The 16,457-nt window shown below is 46.0% G+C and overlaps 2 non-coding genes across 2 annotated transcripts; both read right to left on the bottom strand.

Annotated features, from left to right (window-relative positions):
• Window positions 1-782: 782 nt before the first annotated feature.
• On the bottom strand, window positions 783-854 carry TRNAC-GCA (transfer RNA cysteine (anticodon GCA)). Its single transcript has one exon. It is a non-coding gene; the product is annotated as a tRNA-Cys (tRNA).
• A 14,610-nt stretch (window positions 855-15,464) lies between these two features.
• TRNAC-GCA (transfer RNA cysteine (anticodon GCA)) lies at window positions 15,465-15,536 on the bottom strand. Its single transcript has one exon. It is a non-coding gene; the product is annotated as a tRNA-Cys (tRNA).
• Window positions 15,537-16,457: the final 921 nt, after the last annotated feature.

Raw genomic sequence — 16,457 nt, 5'->3', positions numbered from 1 at the left:
AGAATTTTTTCCACTTCATATATTTTCTCTTCAAGCATATGCCCTCCCACACTTACCTCCTTTTACCTGGCAAACCACAACTTTACAAAATGATACACTGGGAATTTCTGCAAGCAAATTTCAAAAGCCTAAAGTTCATCATCTTTTTCCTCCCAAATTACAGAAAGACATTATAATACTTTAACTTGGATCGGCTCTTTCCTGACACGTTACTGTTGACAGGATTTTAGTTTTATAATTAAAACACCTGCAAGTTAGGCATTAATGTGATGTTATGGTCGGTGAACTGAGGTGTACTTACATATTTGCTGATTTTCCTGTTTAACATTTCTTTTGTATCTCAGTTTCCCTATCTGGGATCATTTAAATTTTTTCTAAAGTACATATTTTGGAATTTTCTTTAATAAGGATATGTTGGTGGTAATCTTTCTCAGCTCTTTTCTATTCTTGAAGAATAGTTTTGCAGGTAACAGAATTCTGACCTGCAATTCCTCTTATTGAATGTGTTACTGCACTGTCTTCTGGCCAGCAGTGAGTGATCTCATATTTCTCTAAAGGACCTAAAGGACCTAGTTCTCACCCACAGCCAGAAGATCAAAGTATATATTGTAAAGCCCAAGGATCAGGTGAGGGGTTAGTGGGACGATCAGAGGAGTAGGAGCTGAGAGAAACGCAGCAACTCAGTGGGGGAGGCATCTTCTGATTCTTCAGCCTTTGCAGGGAGACTCAGAAACGGGACAATAAACTAGGACTCCTTTACCACCTTTCATGTTTAAAATGCCAGGGGGCACCCAGATTTGAACTGGGGACCTCTTGATCTGCAGTCAAATGCTCTACCCCTGAGCTATACCCCCAGTTACACTAGTAAGGTCTAATTAACAACCTTTCCCTGTGCAGCCTCACCTAGACCTGCAGTCCTAGATTCCACTTCAGGATGATGTGCTGCCAGCTCATCACCCTGTCTTACAGGTCCCTTCTCCCACAGCTCTGCCACCTCTCCACTCTCAGTTCCTTGGTAAGCACAGGGATCTGGGGAGCAGTCCCACGACAGCTGGAAGGCTCTCTAGTGACATCTGTCTTGTGGGTTTTGTGCCAAGCACCTGCAAACAGACACTCAAAATGCCCAATGGTTTGGCCAAGTCCACAACACTTCAAAGATAGAACCCACATTTTGTGGCTACTGGATTATAGCTCTCTCCATAGAGCTGTGCTCTAGGATGCAGGCTGACCCTCTCTCCTGTTGCTCCAGATCTCCACAAAGTCAACCCTTTCATCTGCCAAGATGTGCCCTCTGAAGAAATAATTGAAGAAATAATTTTCTGTGTTCTACGTTTATCCTTCTGTGCTCTGTTCCGTGACACTGGGTCGGGAACTCTGCAAACCACACTCCCGCTTGGGCAGCCAGCTTCCTGGCCATCCTGCCATAGGATTGTAGAGGGACTGGAAGGTCGGCGCAGGGAGAAGCTCCTTGCTGACTGCTTTGGGTTCCTGTCAGTGGTCCCTGGTTGTGGCAGTGACAGTTCATCCCAGAAACAGCAATGCAGCTTAGTCTCACGAGACCAGCATTACTAGGCCTCTGCAGACGTGAACACCTCCTGAGAGGTCTGGGTCCCTGAGCCACAGATATTCCCCAAGCCTCTCTGATTTTAACAACTTCAGACTCCTCTATTTGTTCCCCAGCCCCAGGGTGGCAGCAGCTTCTTGAAGGTACTAACTCTGTGATACTTAGTCTTCAGCTCTATCCTGTCGATTCTCTAATTCCTGTTACCCGCCCCAAAAGAACATGCTGAAGTTCTAACTCCCGGAATGTGACTTTATTTGGAAATAGGTGACTACAGATGTAATTAGTTAAGGTGAGTAATACCGGAGGAGGGAGGACGCTTGGTTCAGTATCATCACTGTCCTTAGGAGAGAAGATGGAAGAGCTTGGGGTGACATATCTACAAGCCATCGAATGCCAGGAATTGCCAATGAGCACCAGAGGCGAGGAAGGGGCCAGGGAGGACTGTCCCCTTGAACTTTCAGAGACAGCACGGCCCTGCCAACACCTTGAATGTGGACTTCCGGAAATTGTGAGATAGGATGTTTCTGTTGTTGGAAGACCCGCACTTCGTGGTGCTTTGTTAGGGAAGCCCTAGAAAACTAAAACACGCCTCGACAATTATGTTGAATTCTCTCTGCTAAAATAACTGGTACAGTTTTGTCTCAGAGCTGGACCCTGAGTGATACAGAAATAGCTACTGGTGGGGCACCAGGAAACATGCCTTCAAAGAGGGTATTGGGGATGGACTTGGTCTTGTCCTTGGTCTTTAAGGCAGTGCTGAGCACCTGGTTGGACCCTGACTTGCAGGGATGGCTGGCGGAGGAAGGCCAGCAAGGCACTGTTTCATGAGCTCGTCAGCTTCCTTCCACGAGGGGAATAGACCATGGTCTCTACTCAAGCAAACTCTATTTTGTCCGTTCAGTTCAAGGAAGAACATGAATTATTCCAAGGGCCACCTGGAGTTGAACCAGGGACCTCTTGATCTGCAGTCCAATGCTCTGCCACTGAGCTAGAACTGAGAAAAGGATGTAAGTTGTACTTTCTTACAGTTCCACACGTAGGTACAGGTGCTCATTCCGACTCAACAGAGTGGCCGGTCCTGTTCAGCTGTAAGTGGATCTCCTTATTCCATAACTGCTTTCTTCCAGAAAGAAGCCATCATTTCCTGACATCAGCTTGGAAGCCCGCTAGAGGTTCTGTATGAGACAACGACGTCTGTAGCTGGCTTGGCACACGGGCAGAAGAGGAGGCCCAGAGGGAAGGCGCTGCGTGCAGAGCAAGGATCTGAACTTTCCTTGCCAGCTTTTCGGTTGAGATCACTTTCTAATAACCCCAGTGTGGGACCAAGACCACCTCTCTGACTTCTCCTTCAAGTTCCACATTTGCTTAAGGCAGTCGAACTTTAAAACAGTATTTTGGCTTTTTGCTTCATACACCCTGCCCCTTACAAAGCAGGTTCACTGTGCACTGGTTACCACTTCAGCCCACTGCATCTCAGGCTGCACTCTGACCGAATCCTCGCGGTGTTGTTTTGCCAGCCAGAAACGTCTGTGGCCAGTGGTGCCTTTGCCTGGGTTCTGCTCTGGCCTTCTGGGCTTGTTCCACCCACTCAGCCTGTCAGGCTGCGCCCATCTCACTCTACTGGCCTGGATGCCTGCCAAGGGCAAGCCAGGCATGAAGTGGCAAGGGTTCTGTGAGTGACCATGGGGTGTGGCCACTGTGCACAGCCAGACATGCTGGCGGAGCGGGGCAGGGCGGGGCAGGCAACTCACAGCACTGGCATGGATGCTGGATCCCTGCAGGGCTGCGGCTGGACCAGGGTGCCATAAGCAGCGTTCACAGCTCACACCAGAAAATGTAGTGGTGCCTGGAAGCTTGGAGATGCCAGAAACCACAGAGCCCTGAAGAGGGTGTCACAGCTCTGGCCCAGGGAGCTCCTAGGTGTGGGGCTACAGCTCTTCTCCTCTCTCTTCTCTCCTTCTTGTCACCCGCAATGTGGTGAGCAAGGGGTATGTTTCAGCCCTGTTTGTTGTCCTGTGTCCAGGAATAATAAGGTACATGGACAAGTGGAAGGTGAGCAAGACAAGAGGAGCTTTATTGAATAATAGAACAGCTCAGAGAAGACCCACAGTCAGTAGCTCCTCTCCATAGCCATAGTGTCCTGACCAGCATTCAGCTTTCAGCAGAGAGAGTAGTTCCTCTCTGCAGCTGGTTGTCCCGTCATCTCTGGCCAAGTCTGAAGCTTTTTATGGGCTTAAGAGGGGAGGAAGTGCATGCTGATTGGTCCATGGGTGGCCATGGGTGGGCCCAGAAAAAGCACCGTAAGTACCCACTCTTGTCTGTGGGACTGACAGCACAGTCTCCAGGCTTCAGGCCCTCCCCTGCTTAAAGGTGGGACTTCACTAGGGACCTGCCCCTTTCTGCCCAGGAACCTGTCTGCCTCCTGCCACTGTTTGTGGCACCCAGGCTATTCATCCTGAGGGGCCCCTGCAGGCCAGAGCTGAGCTGCCCTTGGCCGCCCTTCAGCCTTCCTCCTGTGCTTGTTGGTGCCCAAAGTCTGGTGGGGGCCAAGGTGGCAGGGGGCTGGTGTGTCAGTACTGTCCTGAGTGTGTGCCTACCTGGTCAGGTTATGGCAGTGCTTAAGCTTGGCTTCAACTTTGCTGTGTGACTGAAGTGGGTGTTGCCAGTGAAGAGAAGCCAGATGGTGGTATCAGGCACTTTGAAGCCTACAGGGCAGTAGGGGGGGCCTTTCTGGGTCCCTAAGAGAACAGAGATGCCTGGGTCTGCAGCTACGGCCTGGGTGGCTGCAGCTGTGCCTAGGAGGGTGGGGCTCTTGCCTGCTTCTGGCCCTCTAGAGCATAGGGATGCCCAGGTCTGCAGCCATGGTTTGGTGGCTGCAGTTGCCCCTGGGGAGCTCCCACCAGCTCTGTGGAGAACAGCGCTCCCCCAGGCCCCCCTCCACCTCAGGGAACATTTCTTCCCACCTCTCTGTTCCCACCTGCACTACTGTCCTGCCAGTGGGTGACTCAGCCTGGTCCCATTGTGGCAGCTCCCGGGCAGCAGGCTCTGGAGGGCTCCCAAGGACGGGCTTTGGGGACTGCTTACCTCCTCTCTGTGTTTTCCCCACAGCGGCAGTGAGTAAGGTGCAGGTGACCAGACACATTGTCAATAAGCAGTAACATTTTAAAAGGAATCAATCTATCTGAGCGGTAGGTCTCGACAATGGGCTTTAAATATTCAAGAAGCCATGCCGTAAGCAGATGTACTCTTATCTAGGCTTTGTTATTCAATTTCTAGAGCACGGGCAGTGCATATTGTTAGCCTCACTCTTAACAGCTCTAGGATTTTCAGAATGGTAAACGAGCATTGACTTCAACTTAAATTGCCAACTGCATCAGCCCCTAACAAGAGAGTCAGCTCGTCCTTTGAAGCTTTTAAGCCAGGCATTGACTTCTCTCTAGGTATGAAAGTCTGAGATGGCATGTTCTAATAGAAAAGCGTTTCATCTACATTGAAAACCTGTTGTTTATGCAGCCACCTTACTCAGTGATCTCAGCTAGATCTTTCGGATTACTTGGTGCAGCTTCTCCATGAGCACTTGCTGCTTCAACTTGTCTTCTTGTGTTCCTTAAACCTCATGAACCAACTTTGCTAGCCTCAAGATTTTCTTCTAAAGCTCCCTCACCTCTCTCAGCCTTCATAGAACTGAAGAGGGTTAGGGCCTTGCTCTGGATTAAACTTTGGCTTAAAAGGATCTTACAGCTGGTTTGATCCAGAAGTAAGATCAGTGGAGAAGTCACTAAGATGCCACAGCAGCTGGGTTCAAGGGGAATCCCCTCCTTAGGGTGTTGCAGGCAACGGTCCACAGGGAGATGCTGCACTTGCAATACTCACTGGGAAACTGCTTTGTGAAGTTCTTGGGGAAACAAACCATGAGAAAGCACTGCCCTGAGAACTTGCTGCAAAGCTGCCTGAAAGCTGCTGAGGGAGGCATTCACAAGGAAGGGCCATGCAGCAGCACTCCAGAGAAAGCAGTCAGATGCTGCTGGCTCAGTGTACTGTGGGAGCCCAGAGCTGCAGAGGCTGCACACTGCAGGAGCTTCCAAACAGACTGCACCACAACCGGGGATACAAACCCTTTCCTTCCCCAGCATCCCTCTTGTGCCCTCCACTGACGAAGCAGAACGTTGTGCCGCTGACTAGGGAGAAATAGTTAGGGTCCCACTCCATTATCTCAGAGCAAGCAATGAGGGATGCATTTGGAGCTGCGAGACAATACCTTGATACCTGGCACAGGAGAGAGCCTAACAGGTTTTCAGCCCTCATCCTAGGGAAGGACAACAATTCTACCTGTCCCAGGGCCCCAAACCAGCAGGTTGGCCCAGCTGGAGTTGCTGGTGCTGGGCACTAAGGCTAGGTTCCCCAGAAACAGAGCTTGAGCCAACAGGGGCTTCTGTGTTGGGACCAGAAATCCCTCCTCTGCAGGTCAACCCCAGGCCCTAATGGGCAGCTTTCCCTGAGGTAGACCCACCTGCAGTGAGTCTGCTCTTTGGCCCTTCTGTGCACCTATGCTCCCCACCTGGATATCCATCAGGCCACCAAAGTTATTCTCCCACCTTTCAAAAATACTTTTTATTTTATAGAAAGCTACATAGAATAATTTAAGAATCACCAATATGCTTAACACCCAGAAGTGGTAACTGCTCTCATATTAGAATTGGCTCATGATTTTAAGGTAGCAAAACATCACCAACACAGGCATGTCCCCTGCAACATCCTCCTTCCCCAGCCCACTCCCATTCCTCCCCTCCCCAAAGACAATGATTATCATGAATTTAGGCTGCACCCTTCCACTTTCCACTCGGTTTATTTTTTAAAAATTTTGAGATAACTGAATATTCACATGTAGTTGTAAGAAATGGAGGGATACTGTGTATTTTTCAGCTAATTTCCTCCAATGGTATAATTTTGAATAACTAGTGTACAGTATCACCAGCAGGAAACTGACACTGATGGGGGCCCCCACTAATCTTATTCAGACGTCATCAGATGTACATGCACCCGTGTGTTTTAGTTCTTTGGAGTTTTATAACCTATGTAGACTTGTGTGGCCACCACCTCAGTCAGCCTATAGACCAATTCTCTCCCAAGACTCCCTCATGCCACCCTTTTACAGCCACAGCTGCCTTCCCTCCTTATCCCTTCCTAGTCCCTGGCAACCTCTAATTCATTCCCACCTCTATAGTTTAATGATTTCGGGATTGTTATGCGCACGAAACCATACAATATATAACCTGCTGAGACGGGCATTTTTGACTCAGCATAAATCCCTGGAGATCTATCCAAGTTGTTGTGTGTTAAAATTTGAAAACTTTATGAATTCTGGATACAAGTCCCATTTTAAAAATACTTTTACATTTATATATGAGAATATATAAACAATAGTCGGTGTTTTCTGTGTATGTTTAAACAACCCACATGGGATAATGCTGAATATATAGTTCCGTATCTTAAATTCTTTTACACGTAATTCTGTCTTTTTTAGAGCTATCTGGTCACTTTTTCAGCTGTTGAACGTGGAGCAGTCATGAAGTGATAATCAAAGCTACTTCATTTACTCCTCACTGTCCCTTTAAACTTTCTCAGTGAAATAAACTTTTCTTGTCAGAGACTTCAGTGATCACTCTTAGGTAGCAGAAAGTCCCATGGTTGCGATATTAATTCGGTCATTAAAATGTTCAGTCCCATTGAATAACTGATACTCAGAAATTGATTGCAGCGTCTATGTTCTGCTAGAAGTGGAAGAGTTGAGATATGTTCCTTCCTCTCCCTGTCCCCACCAGCGTTCATCCCTAGTATCTAGGATGGAGAGATGGGGAAGGGGGAGGACAGGAAAAGGAGAATGAGAAAGTCCTTACTTGACTGGCACTGTAATAAGATAGATTTGTTTTTCTGGGCTTGGCAAGTGTTTAAAATGACTCCCTGGGCATTTCCATGGAATTCTTCAGAGGGCTCCACTGGGATCATCTGATTGCCTCTGTGACCTGGCAACACACCTCTCTTGGGCTGACATTTCTACCTGCACCTCTGGCTTTCTGGGTTCCTGTCACACAGATTCTCTGTTGGGGTCCATGACCCATCCTCTTGGGCAGGGTTTAACATAGCTTCTGAGTAACTCTCTTGCCTGGCCTGCAGGAAGAGCTCCTCCTGTGCCTTTGGTCCCCAGTGCATGCTGGTGATGCAGGCCCATTTCGAAGAGCTGTATTACACTCTCCATCCGCAGGGCAGCCGCCTCTGCTCAGCTTTGTGCCCTCCGTTGTCTGTGCTGGATTCTGCTCCATCGCAAACCCTGACTCCAGGGCACGTGGACCCATTCCTGTGAGCTGAGACTCCTTAACCTCCTTCACTAGGCTTGAGTTAGGGCAAAACACCCTCTAACTCTTTCCCCTTGAGAAGAGTAGAAAAATGTGTTCCTCACCCACACTCTCCAATCTCCAACAAACTGACCCTCTTATATGCTCCTGGTAGGAAGCCATCTGGTTATCAGACACGACTTGGAATTTTCCACATGGTGCTGTCTCATGCCTCCTTTTGGTATTTGATACCTATTTTATCTTGGACCCTCAGCTTAAACTTTTAACTGAATAATTTAAAAAATGACATGATAAGAGTCCAGAAAGTGTTACTCCTCTATTCCACTCTTAATGGACCCAGGATATTTATTTTTTTTTTTTAATTAACAATAATGCTGAAGGAACATTTGTGCACATCTCCTGATAAACTTATGCTAGAGTTTCTCAGATGTGCCTAGAAGTGAAATTCCTGAATTGTATGCATACTTTTAAGTATATTCTTATAGGTCTATATTTTTATATATTTCTTTGCTGTTTTTATCACCAAAATTTTCTCTGTAGTGTACCAATTTACCAATTTTACACTAAAAGATATATAAATCTTAAACACAGCCCTGAATGTGTGTCCATCTGTACACTTTTATAAATTCCAGTTTTAGCTGACAGTCCTGCTAAGCTACTTTAGCAAGAACCCCCACACTGTGGATATCGGAGCGCTCCCAATGTCTGGTCAAGTTCCTCCTCCTTCACCGTCGTCTAGGTGGTGATGTCTGAATTCCTGGCCTATCTTCAGCAAGTTCCTCCTCCTTCACCGTCGTCTAGGTGGTGATGTCTGAATTCCTGACCTGTCTTCAGCAAGTTCCTCCTCCTTCACCGTCGTCTAGGTGGTGATATCTGAATTCCTGGCCTATGTTCAGCAAGAATTCTGTGAGGCAGGTTTAGCCAGAATTCCCCTTATTCCTGATGTTACCTCTTAGTAATTTTCCATCCATTGACCGTTCACCCTGCTCCTTGGCTATAAGTACTTACTTCCCCATGCTGTATTTAGAGTTGAGCCCAGTCTGTCTTGCCCACTGCAAGACTCAGCTGCAGTGGTCTCTATACCTATTGCAATGGCTTCCCCACTGTGCTTTCACAAGTATCATTGAATGATTTTTTTCTTTAACAGTGTGTGTGTGTGTGTGTGTGTGTGTGTGTGTGTGTGTGTGTGTGTGTGTATTCTGTATATTCTCCCAAAAGTTTGACTTTATATATCAGGTCTTTAATTCATCAGTTTTTTTGTCTGTTTGTTTTTTGTTTTAAGATGGAGTTTTGCTCTTGTTGCCTAGGCTGGAGTGCAGTGGTATGATCCTGGCCTACTCCAACCTCCTCCTCCTCCTCCTCCTCCTGGGTTCAAGCAATTCTCCTGCCTCAGCCTCCTGAGTAGCTGGGATTACAGGCCTCCGCCACCATGCCTGGCTAATGTTTTTTTTGTGTTTTTGGTAGAGATGGGCTTTTGTCATGTTGGCCAGGCTGGTCTCGAACTCCTGATCTCAGGTGATCCACCTGCCTCAGCCTCCCTAAGTGCTGGGATTACAGGCCTGAACCACCATGCCTGGCCTCATCTGTATTTTTTTTTAAATGAAGTGAGGTAGGAATCATATTATGCTTTTATTTAGGAGACAATTAGTCCAGCACCATTTATTGTATAGTCCACCATTTCCCCACTGATTGGTGACACCATCCCGGTCTTCCATTCTGAGGCTGCCCTTCATCTGGAGCAACACTGTCCCATAGAAATACAATGCAAGCCGCAAATGTCAGCCATATCTCTAATTTATAGTTTCAAGTAGATACATTAATAAAAACAAATTATTGAAATTAATTTTAATGCTATATTCCATTTAACCCAGGTATCTAAAGTATTATTATTATAACATGTAAACAATATAAAAAGTTAACAAGCTATTTTACATTCTTTTGTGCTGTATTGAAAATCTGATGTGAGCGTGAAGAACATTTTCATGTTTTCTGACTGTGCAGGATCTTTGAGTGCATCACTGTATATTGGGAACTTCTTCCTTATAAGACCAGCATCCTCAAAATAGAAGCTAGAAAACTCATTCTCCAGGCACCCATGAGTTTGTGGAATAGGCCTGGGCTTCAATGATGGAATGTACCCTTTTAAGGCCTGGAAAGGGAGGGGCAGGGTCCATTTGGCTTGAGAAAAACGGTATTGTTTTCCAGTTTTTAGGGCTTGAGTTTCTGGTGTCTGGAATGCAGACTGTGTCATCTGGTGCGAGGTGGCACCTGCATTGTTATTTCTTCAGTGGGCCAGTTCTGCAGAGTGTTTTGGGACATTTTTCCTGAAAGGTTAGCCTGGAGACTCATTTTCCACAACTCTACCTTGTGAGAGAGATGCTTTTAATAAACTTATTGCTTAATCTAGGTTCTGTTGCTGGTCCCCAAAGGTCCTGATGAACACAGTGAGTGAAATCTTGAAGTGCCACCTGGTCGGCACTTAAGAGTTCTGAGAAATGAATCTCCAGGAGGTGTGAATTAAAGTCATGCTTTTCAGTCGATCTGTGGTGAAAACCCAGCTTTATTTTTACTTTCTTAAAATCTGTCATGGATCCACACTGGTCCATCAGACTTGCAGACTTTGCGACCCGCCATACCCACAGAGTTGGCCAATGGCAGATTGTTATAGACTTTCTCAGCATTTACTCTCCATTTCTTTTATTTATTTATTTTATTTTATTTGAGACAGTTTAGCTCTTGTTACCCAGGTTGGAGTGCAATGGCACAATCTCAGCTCATCGCAACCTCTGCCTTCTGGGTTCAAGCAATTCTCCTGCCTCAGCCTCCCAAGTGCTGGGACTACAGGCACACGCCACCAAGCTAATTTTTGTATTTTTAGTAGAGACGGGGTTTCACCATGTTGACCAGGATGGTGTCGATCTCTTGACCTCGTGATCCACCCACCTCGGCCTCCCGAAGTGCTGGGATTATAGGCATGAGCCACCGCGCCCGGCCTACTCTCCATTTCTGAATCTCTCCCATCACATACCAGTAACAAAGAGTTCACGAACTGGCTTCAGTTCATGGACCACACTTTGAGTAGCACTAAGCTGAAAGGCATGCTGACCATGAATTCCTCTGGCATCCAGGGATGACTTTATCACTCTGTTAAGTTAGTTATGCAAGCTCTTTGTAGAAGTACCTTTTCCAAACCAGTGGAAGAATCATGCACTAGTAGTTAGGAGCTGCATTCAGCTGCTAGTAACCAACTGTAAATGAGAGTGACTACTGTGCTAAGAGGTGCAGGCTCGCTCACTAGAGCACACCTTGCATTTCTAATACAAAGACAAGAAGCTCCTCAGGGAACTTATAGGCAGAGGAGCAGCAGAAGTGCATGGTCCCCTGAGCTCTCCTTATCCTATAGAGATGTGGACTTGGGCCAGGCAGATCTGGGTGCACCATAGGATGTGGAACAGTAGAAGGACTTTCCTCCTACACCACTCTGCATTATTACAGGGAAGCTGAGAAGGCGGTGGGAACACCTATTTGACTCTCTAACAATGGTCAAGGAAATGGCCTTGGTAGAAAAACCTTTTTCATGACGAACTCAGACCTATTGAGCTAGGTTCGTTGTAGGCTGTTGATGGATAAAAGGGATGAGCTTTCAAAATCATCTGGATTTGTCTGTCCTTGGAGGTTTCAACAAGATAGCAATTTGTATCTTTCATTCCTAAAGGATGTGTGGAGATGTATTAGTCTGTTCTCACACTGCTGTAAAGGACATACCTGAGACTGGGTAATTTATGAAGAAAAGAGGTTTAATTGAATTGACTCACAGTTCCACAGGTTGTGCAGGAATCATGGCTGGGGAGGCCTCAGGAAACCTACAATTATGGTAGAAGTTGAAGAGGAAGCAGGCACATCTTCACATGGCCAGAGCAGGAGGAAGAGAGTGAAGAGGGAAGTGCTACATGCTTGTAAATAACCAGACCTCATGAGATTAGCAAGGGGGAAGACGGCAGCCATGATCCAATCACTTCCCACCAGGCCCCTCTTCCAACACTGAGACTTCCAATTTGACATGGAATTTTGGTGGGGATACAGAACCAAACACGAATTCCACCCCTGAACCCTTCCAAATCTCATCTTTCTCACATTTCAAAACACAATCATGCCTTTTTAATAATCTCCCAAAGTCTTAACTCATTCCAACATTAGCTCAAAAGTCCAAGCTCAAAGTCTCATCTGAGAAAAGGTAAGTCTTTTCCCTATGAGCCTATGAAGGAAAAGAAAAAAAACAAGTTAGTTATTTCCAAGATACAGTGGGGGTACAGGCAATGGGTAAATGCTTCTATTCTAAAAGGGAGAAATTGGCCAAAATGAAAGGCTATAGGCCCCATGCAAGACCAAAATCCAGCAGGGCAGTCATTAAAATTTAAAGATCCAAAAGTATCTTTTGACTCCACTTCTCACATCCAGGTCACATTGATGCAGGGAGTGAGCCAAGGCAGCTCTGACCCATGACTCTGTAGGGAACAGACCCCATGACTGCTTTCATAGACTGGCATTGAGTGCTATGCCTGAGGCTTTTCCAGGTACATAGTGCAAGATGTTGATGGGTCTACCATTCCGGGGCCTGGAAGGATGGTAGCCCTCTTCCCACAGCTTCACCAGGCAGTGCCCCAGTGGGGACTCTTGTGTGGGGGGTCCAACCGCAGAGTTACGTGTTTACCTTCAGCACTGCCCTAGTAGAGGTTCTCTATGAAGGCTTCACCCTTGCGGCAGACTTCTTCCTGGACATCTAGGAATTTCCATACATCCTCTGAAATCCAGTTGGAGGTTCCAAGCCTTACCTCCTGCCCTCTGCACACCCAAAAGCTTAACACCATGTGGAAGCCACCAAAGCTTCTTATGGCTTGCACCCTCTGGAGCAGCAACCTGAGATGTTTCTGGGGCCCTTTTAGTTACAGCTGGAGCTGTAGCAATTGGGAAGCAAGTGCCATGTTCCAAGGCTGCACAGAGTACCAGGGCTCTGGGCCTGGCTCATTATATCATTTTTCCCTCCTAGGCTTCTGGGCCTGTGATGGGAGGGACTGCAATGAAGGTCTCTGGATTGCCTTGGAGGCATTTTCCTCATTGTCTTGACTATTAACACTTGGCTCTTCTTTACTTATGCAAATTTCTGCAGGTGGCTTGGATCCCTCCCCAGATAATGGGTTTTTCTTTTCTACCACATGGTCAGGCTGCAAATTTTCCAAACTTTCATGCTTTGCTTTTTTTTTGAATACAAGTTCCAATTTCAGACCATCTCTTTGTGAACACATATGATATGCTGTTAGAAGCAGCCAGGTTACATCTTTATGCTTTGCTGCTTAGAAATTTCTTCTGCCAGGTAGCCTAAATAATCTCTCTCAAGCTCAAAGTTCCACAGATCCCTAGAGCAGGGGCACAATGCCATGGACTCTTGGCTAAAGCAAAGCAACAGTGACATTTACTCCAGTTCTCAGTAAGTTCCTCATCTTTATCTGAGACCACCTAAGCCTGGACTTCACTGTTCATATCACTCTCACCATTTTGGTCACAATCACTCAACAAATCTCTAGGAAGTTCCAAACTTTCTCTCTTCCTCTGAGCCCTCTGAACTGTTCCAACCTCTGCCCATTACCCAGTTCCAAAGTCGCCTCCACATTTTCAGGTATCTTTACACCAATGCCCTACTTCTACCAATGCCCTACAGTACCAATTTACTGTATTAGTCTGTTTTCACGCTGCTATAAAGACATACCTGAGACTGGGTAATTTATGAAGAAAAGAGGTTGAAGTAAAGAGGTTTAGTTGACTCAGTTCCACAGACGGTACAGGAAACATGGCTGGGGAGGCCTTAGAAAACTTACAATCATGGTAGAAATTAAAGGGGAAGCAGGCACATCTTCACATGGCCAGAAGAGGAGAAAGAGTAAGGGAGGAAGTGCTACACACCTTTAAACGACCAGCAATAATGAGAACTCACTATCATGAGAATAACGGGGATGTCTGCCCCCATGATCCAATCACTTCCCAGCAGGCCCCTTCTCCAACACTGAGGATTACAATATGACATGAGATTTGGGTGGTGACATAGAGCCAAACCATATCAGGAGGTGAGCAGGCCAGGGCTGGCAAGTTACTTGTGTGTGTTTTTTTTTTGCGATTATTTTTATTTTTCTTTCTTTTTTTTTTTTTATTGTACTTTAGGTTCTGGGGTACATGTGCAGATCATGCAGGGTTGTTGCATAAGTACTTACGTGGCAAGGTGGTTTGCTGCCTCCATCCCCTTTCATCTATATCTGGCATTTCTCCCCATGTTATCCCTCCCCTACCTCCCCATCCCCTGCTGTCCCTCTCTTAGCACCCCCCAACAGACCCCAGAGTGTGATGCTCCCCTCCTTGTGTCCATGTGTTCTCATTGTTCAAGACCCGCCTATGAGTGAGAACATGTGGTGTCTTTAGAGACACAGGCTCCTATTATCTCACTGGTCAGCCTTCCTTAAAATGTGGATCCCATCCTCAAAGTTGACTCATGGTCCAAGGTGATAGCTTGTGCTCCAGCCATCACATGTATGTTATAAGTAGGAAGCTGAAGTAAAGGCAAAAGGGGCACGTGACACGTTTGTCCTTCTCTTCAATTTTCCCAGAAGTCTTGACTGTTTCTTATCCCTCATGTGGTTGCCACCCCTAGCCAAAGACAGCCCAGGATTGTGGTCTCTGAGCTGAGAACATAACCACTCAGTATGAATTCTGGGTTCTGTTACTAAGGAGGAGAAGAGAATGAATATTGGGTACTTAACTAGGAGCCTCCTCTGAGACACATACACACGCACGCACACACACATGTGTAGCACTGTTTCTGCATTTTTGGTAAAAGGGATAAAATACAGCAAATATTCAGGGTCACTATGTTGCATCATTCCAGGGTACTGTGTAGTTGGTAAAGTTACATAATGTGCAACCTGTGTGGCTGAACACGGTTGCCCTGGCAGTCACCATCATCTGCCCAGTGTTCCATCTATTAAGACCTCTCATATTAATGCCTTCTGTTCTTCAGAGCTAATAAAGTATTTTTATCCATTGGTGAATTGGCCTGTTTTCCCTCTGCAGGAGGAAAGGAGACATTTTGAATTCCACACTAAGAGCGTCTCCTAACCTAGGCTCTTGGGAATCATTATTTACCACCTCTCCTGACGTTTGACTCTGGCCTTCTCATACTGGCTTTACCAGTTAGAGTTTTATTGTGTCTTTTATTGTAAGTTGGCTTGACTCCTTTTTTTTTAAGCAAGCTTGGTGTAAACAAATAAAATCTGGATGGTAATAATTAGATACAAGGGAAACAGAAGAAACCAAGGGCAACCTCCCTCTACCCCTCCAGGAAATGATTACGGCTGAGGAGGTAAAAATGAAATGTATGAAAAGTGTCACAAGAGAAACACTTCAGTCTTTGCCACTGCTTGGAAAATTTGGTTCCTCAAGGCTGGCCTACCGGATGACAAGGAAATATACTGTAATTGTCCAGTGTAAAAGGGTAGTGACAAAGGGGGCACCTGGATTTGAACCAGGGACCTCTTGATCTGCAGTCAAATGCTCTACCCCTGAGCTATACCCCCCAGGTACTCATCTGCTTTAAATAAAGATATATTAATAATCACAGTCATTCACAAGCTACGCCCCAGCCACTCTGTCTCCCAGGAGCTACAGGTGTGGAGTTACGTAATGCACAACAGAGCGGCTCTTCTGCACAACCCCCTCAGCACCTGGCCAATGAAGCTACAGTCTTAGCTTTTTGGGAAAAGGAGGGTGGTGGGGCTAAATCCAGATGTTGACATAACTTGAGAGCCTGGGTTTGTGCACTGGGCCTGATCGTTCTGGAATGCAAAGAGCCCCCACTTGACAGTAATGGATGTTCCAATATTGAGCCATCCATGCATTTCTGTTTTAAGTCCTTCTTGGTTATGTGGGATGGTATTATTGGATAAGGTTTTCTACTATTTTGTCTAGATTTCTCTGAAGTGAGATTGGCCTATAACTTTCTTTATCGTATATGCTCTTGTAATTTATTTTTTCTATCAGGATTATGTGAATTTCCTAGAATGATCTGGAGAGATTTGTGTAGCGTTCTATACTCTGGAACATTATATATAATGCATGAATTACCTATTTCTAACTACAGATTAGCAGAAACTTGCCTGTAAGCCTCTGGGTGTGGTGTCTTTTGTGAGGAAGAGATCCTTAATATTTTAAATGAATTTTGTCATTATCGGTCTATTTAACTTCTGCTTCATCTTAGGTCACTTTTAGTAATTCAATTTCACTTAGAAATGTAATAAAGTTGTGCATAGTATTATAGTATTTTTTCTTTCTTTCTTTCTTTCTCTTATTTTTTTTTTTTTTTTCTTGAGATGGACTTTTTTCACCCAGGTTGGAGTTCAATGAGGCGATCTTGGCTCACTGTAACTTCAAGCGATTCTCCTGCCTCAGGCTCCCGAGTAGCTGGGATTGCAGGCACGTACCAGTATGCCTGGCTAATT

This window comes from Callithrix jacchus, chromosome 11, assembly GCF_049354715.1.
Source record: "Callithrix jacchus isolate 240 chromosome 11, calJac240_pri, whole genome shotgun sequence".
Taxonomy (NCBI): Eukaryota; Metazoa; Chordata; class Mammalia; order Primates; family Cebidae; genus Callithrix; species Callithrix jacchus.
The sequence above is the reverse complement of the archived record's forward strand: the minus strand, read 5'-3'. Positions and strand labels throughout refer to the sequence as shown.